This window comes from Sapajus apella, unplaced genomic scaffold (genome assembly GCF_009761245.1).
Source record: "Sapajus apella isolate SASKATOON/1434 unplaced genomic scaffold, GSC_monkey_1.0 scaffold124, whole genome shotgun sequence".
NCBI classification, from domain to species: domain Eukaryota; kingdom Metazoa; phylum Chordata; class Mammalia; order Primates; family Cebidae; genus Sapajus; species Sapajus apella.
Genome location: NW_022437064.1, coordinates 2,947,262 through 2,953,114, shown reverse-complemented (window position 1 = coordinate 2,953,114; position 5,853 = coordinate 2,947,262).

Here is a 5,853-nt window from a genome sequence, read left to right as displayed (position 1 = left end):
TCAGGAGAGAAGTTCGGAATGGCCGAAGTGCATCATGTAGATGGATGGAGATTGTTAGAGGAGGGAAGTGGGGAAATGATGAGAAATGAGATTAGAAAGGGAGGATGTAGGTTAGATTCCAAAGGGCCTTGCAAGCCTCATAAGGGAGCAAATTGAGTATCACTTAAATGTGAGCCGTCCTAATCACACTTTAAATTCCTGCTTTAAAGTATTTCTGGAGCTCCTTTATCTTACTTGATGTAGTGAAGAATATAGTCCTGGCTCAGCCGCCATGACTTAAACATGACAGACTATATTCTAGTAGAAACTGATTTTGGTTGAGAAGTTTTTATACGCTGGGGTAAAATAATCAAAAATCTCTCTTATAGGAATTTATATCTTCCTGACAAATAGCATTCATTGTCTATATTTTTGCTGAAGTATATTTATTTTATTTTAATCTTTGGGTTAGATAGGACACAATAGACTGCTCTATTTTGTCCTCACAAATAATCTGTTATAAAAAAAAGTATTGCATTTTGTGAATGTTTACATGTAATTTAAAAAGTAAACTCAGATTTAAAATTTCCCCTATATACAACCATTATATTAGAATTCTCTTTTTGAGTGGGAGAGGAAGGAGAGTTATTTTTAGTAAGGAGGTGTTTTATGCAAGAAAATGACATTTGTCAAGTATATTAATGCAAATAATAACTGACAAGTGCGTGTTATGGGGCATAAGGGTGGACTTGTTAAGTTAGGAATGAGCTAGTGGCTACAGGAGGCTACATTCTTAACCCTAGTCAGTCATCTTATACTCAAAGAGCCAGGAAAAAGTGTATGTATTAGGGTTCTCTAGAAAAACAGAACCAATAGGAGATAGATAGATAGATAGATAGATGAGGTGATCTATTATGGGAATTAACTTATGAGACTATGGAGGCCTTTCTGAAATGAAATGGAAGTTTTGTCTGTGTTTGCTTGGGTACCTGCTTGGGACCCCGACCTTAATTCTGGGAATGCAACAAATTCTAATTTTTGGTTTGCTAATTCAGGGTTAAAGAAAATCTTCTACATTCCCACTTTATGATCACCCACCTTAAATGTGGAAAAAGGGACCTGTGAAATTATGGACGAGGTAAGGTGGAGGGGTAAATATGAAAAAAAGAAAGGCAGCTTCCCTTTATTCACTAGACTTTCATTTAGTTGCAGGGTTTATGAAGGAGTCAAGAGAGCCAAGGCAGCTTTCTACAAATTGAGCTGTCACATTCCTTCTCTCATACACTAGAGCTGCCACTTAAGAGATCGAGACCATCCCGGTCAACATGGTGAAACCCCGTCTCTACTAAAAATACAAAAAATTAGCTGGGCATGGTGGTGCGTGCCTGTAATCCCAGCTACTCAGGAGGCTGAGGCAGGAGAATTGCCTGAACCCAGGAGGCGGAGGTTGCGGTGAGCAGAGATCGCGCCATTGCACTCCAGCCTGGGTAACAAGAGCGAAACTCCGACTCAAAAAAAAAAAATGTTTTAAAAAACCCAAAAAAGAATGTTGACTATCTAACAGGACTAGTTGACTCAGCCACCAAGTTACCAAATTGCTTCATTTCTGGAAGAATTCCAGCATCTGAGAATTTGAGTTTTTCCTGAAGTTGGATTGGTAAAAGTGGCTCAGTCCCCTTGGATTTTGCCTCCTCTAACAATAGGAAAGCCTTGGTCTGACACAACGCAGTTGGTTTCCTCACAGGTCCGCAGAAGTCCATGAGATACAGCAGAGTTTACCAATACTACTGGTGGGTATTTGTTCACTTTGGGGTCAAGACACCTCAAGAGTCTCTGCATATGACAACATTCTTCAACAAATATTTTGTACCTAAACAGGGAAAGTCCTTGAGAAAACCATAAAGTCGGTGAACTTTACCTTTGGTAATGCTCTACACTTCTTCTCTATGCAACCTGGGGTCCTGTGGCATAGTAAAATATCTATTTGGTTTTTGACCCTGTTTCCTGGCATACAACTTCTAAAATGCTTAGGGACTCCAAAGTGATGGTCTTTGTGTATGTTGCCGATTAACTGATGGCTGGCTGCCCTTAGGTAGCTTTGGAATAGGGGTTGTTCACCAGAAAGACCAAGGCTGGATTAGATGGTTTGCACCTTCAGCCCCACCCCTGACTTCCAAGGAGGGCAGAGAGGCTGAAGTGCTATGACGTATAAACAACTCAAACTGCATTTTTCCTCTGCTCTCACACCACAATAACCACAATCAACACAGAAGACTTCTGTGACTAATGTGTGGGTTTTTCCCCCACCTACAAGTTCTACAGCAGACACCAGCTAGGTGCCCTCCAATTCGGTTTCCATACTACCTGCTGGAGACAGCCAATGGCCAATGGTTTAATCAATCATGCCTGTGCAATGGCACAAAAACTCGGGAGGATGAGATCAGAGAGCCTCCAGAGATTGAATACATCCAGGTTCCTAGACGGGGCTGTGCCCAGGGCATAGAAACTCCATGCCCCGTTCCCCGTATCTTTTCCTATGCAACTTTTGGTCGGTTTTCTTTGTAAAATCCTTTGTTGCAAACCAGTAAATGTACGTAAGTGTTTGAGTTCTATGAGCTGCTCTAGCAAATTAATCAAACTCAAACAGGGAGGCTTAGGAGCCCCAACTTGAAGCCACTTGGTCAGAAGTTCCAGAGGCCCAGACTTGAGAAAGGCAAGAGGGTGGGGGAACTGATCTTGTGGGACTGAGCCCTCAACTTGTGGGATTTAATGGTGTCTCCAGGTAGATCGTGTGGGAATTGAATTAGAGGGCACCTACCTGGTGACTGCTGCATAACTGATTGCTTGTTTGGTGTGTGTGGAAGACCTCACACGTTTGGTCATGGAAGTTTTCCATGTTGATTGGGACGCTGTGGTGTGACAGCAAAGGAAAAATGCAGCTTGAGTTGGTTTGTCTTCACAGCATCTGTTGCTCATTCCCACCCTTTGGGCTTTCTGATGTACTTAGCCTGAGAGTCCCAGCTTCTTCGTTGTTGAAAAAATTTGCAGTGTCTCATGCTCCAAGCCCATTTACTTCAATTCCCCTTTCAAAACTGCCCAGCTTTTCTCCGGTCCCTCGATGCTTATTTTTAGGCAACGATGGATGGTATACATCAGATATACTATAATTTCTGTTAACACATTTGATTGTTTATATTTTTCTCTCTCAAATAATATAATGTCAGCCTAGTTAAAAAGGTAGAAAAGCAAAACATTTCAACAAACGAATGGGGAGGGCCTTCACAGGCCATTTATTTTACATTCTTTAAGCAATTGCCTGCTCCTCAAATGCCTGGAACTCATTTTGTGGTTGTTTATGTTTCCATTTATCTTCAAGACATTTTTGAGCAATTATAATTTAAGCATCTGGGGAGTTTTTTTTTTAAATTTGATTTTATTGCATTTTAGGTTTTGGGGTACATGTGAAGGACATGCAAGATTGTTGCATAGGTACACACGTGGCAGAGTGATTTGCTGCCTTCCTCCCCATCACCTATATCTGGCATCTCTCCCCATGCTATCTCTCCCCAACTCCCCACCCCCTACTGACCCTCCCCTATTTCCCCCCAACAGACCCAATTGTGTAGTGCTCCCCTCCCTGTGTCCATGTGTTTTCATTGTTCAACACCCGCCTATGAGTGAGAACATGCGGTGTTTGATCTGCTCTTGTGTCAGTTTGCTGAGAATCATGCTTTCCAGCTTCATCCATGTCCCTGCAAAGGACACAAACTCTTTGTTTTTGATGGCTGCATAATATTCCATGGTGTATATGTGCCACATTTTCCCTGCCCAGTCTATCATCGATGGGCATTTAGGTTGGTTCCAGGTCTTTGCTATTGTAAACAGTGCTGCAATGAACATTCGTGTGCATGTGTCCTTATAATAGAACGATTTATAATCCTTTGGATATATACCCAGTAATGGGATTGCTGGGTCAAATGGAATTTCTATTTCTAGGTCCTTAAGGAATCGCCACACTGTCTTCCACAATGGTTGAACTAATTTACACTCCCACCAACAGTGTAAAATTGTTCCTATTTCTCCACATCCTCTCTAGCATCTGTTGTCTCCAGATTTTTTAATGATCCCCATTCTAACTGGCGTGAGATGGTATCTCAATGTTGTTTTGATTTGCATTTCTCTGATGACCAGTGATGATGAGCATTTTTTCATATGTTTGTTGGCCTCATGTATGTCTTCCTTTGTAAAGTATCTGTTCATATCCTTTGCCCACTTTTGAATGGGCTTGTTAGTTTTTTTCTTGTAAATCTGTTTTAGTTCTTTGTAAATTCTGGATATCAGCCCTTTGTCAGATGGGTAAACTGCAAAAATTTTTTCCCATTCTGTTGGTTGCCGATTCACTCTATTGACTGTTTCTTTTGCTGTGCAGAAGCTGTGGAGTTTGATTAGGTCCCATTTGTCTATTTTGGCTTTTGTTGCCAGTGCTTTTGGTGTTTTGGTCATGAAGTCCTTGCCTACGCCTATGTCCTGAATGGTTTTGCCTAGATTTTCTTCTAGAGTTTTTATGGTGTTAGGTCTTATGTTTTCAACATAAAGAATAATAGAAAATAAGTAATACCTTTACATGTATTACAGATAAGTCTTCAGGACTAAGTCCCAGAGACTATGCAAAGTTTGTCCATCAATTTCAGTAGACTTTAAGATAAAGGCTAATCTAATTGTCTTACTTAACAGCTAGGAAACAAGGATTCGGGGACTACAGAAGTCTTTACTAAGGTCACGGAGATGTTTGTCGGCACAATGGGAATGAGAACCCCATTTTAATATGATTGATAGAATGTATTTTATTTAAATAAAGATGAATAACTTTAAATACTTATTACAAGCATTAAGATATATTTCCAGTTATAAATATAATTGTTTTAACACTACTCTTCCCTATTCCATCTATCCACTACATCTCTGATTTCCTTTATAAAATTTTTATTTATTTATTTATTGCATTTTTACTTGATAAGTCATAGTTGTACCTATCTTGGGAGGGGTACATGTGATATTTTGATACATGTATATAATTTATAATGATCAAGTCAGGGTAATTGGAATTTCCATCACCTGAAACATACATCCGTTATTTGTGGTGGGAACATTATAATTCTTCTATTCTAGCTATTTTGAAACATACAATTCCAGTTTCCTTTTAAATCTAACTCAAAATTCACCTTCCTGTAAGAAAATGTGTCATTACCTTACTTAAAATTTATTCAACTTGACATTTCACCAGTCTTTAAGAAAGTAATTTTAGAATGTTTATGTTTAGCATGAATTTATTTATTTAAAGAAAAAGCCAATGTGCCTAGTTTGTTTGTCTTATTCTCCCCATAAATAAACATGCTCCTTTTTTACTCCATAATACTCAATGGATGCTCTGAAAATGCTGCTGCCAAAATAGTTTGATTTCTCTCTTTTTCCCATATTGTTTTCTCTACCTCCTTTTTTCTAGGCCACCTTAGTCTGACAGTGAAAGGCAGAGGTTAAGCACAACATTCTCAGGGCTGATAGCAGTTGAAAGTAATTTCCTCTGGTCTTTTGGAGAGTGAGCCGTAAGGAAGACTGGTAGCTTTTCACGTGTAATGTACTCGAAGCCAAAAAAATACAAGGAAATAGTCTTGAAGTACTGAAAACTGGTTGTAAGGGGAGAAAAAAATTCTGAGAAGGTACAAGATTTTTAAAGGCATGCGGGAAACAGTATACAATTTAGATCAACCCTCTGTCTCCACCTTTGTATCACTGCTGTTAATTCAGGAAAATGAGCACCCAATTTAATTGTGGAGTGATTATGCACCTGTTTAGCTGTGTGTTCAGAATCTCCTA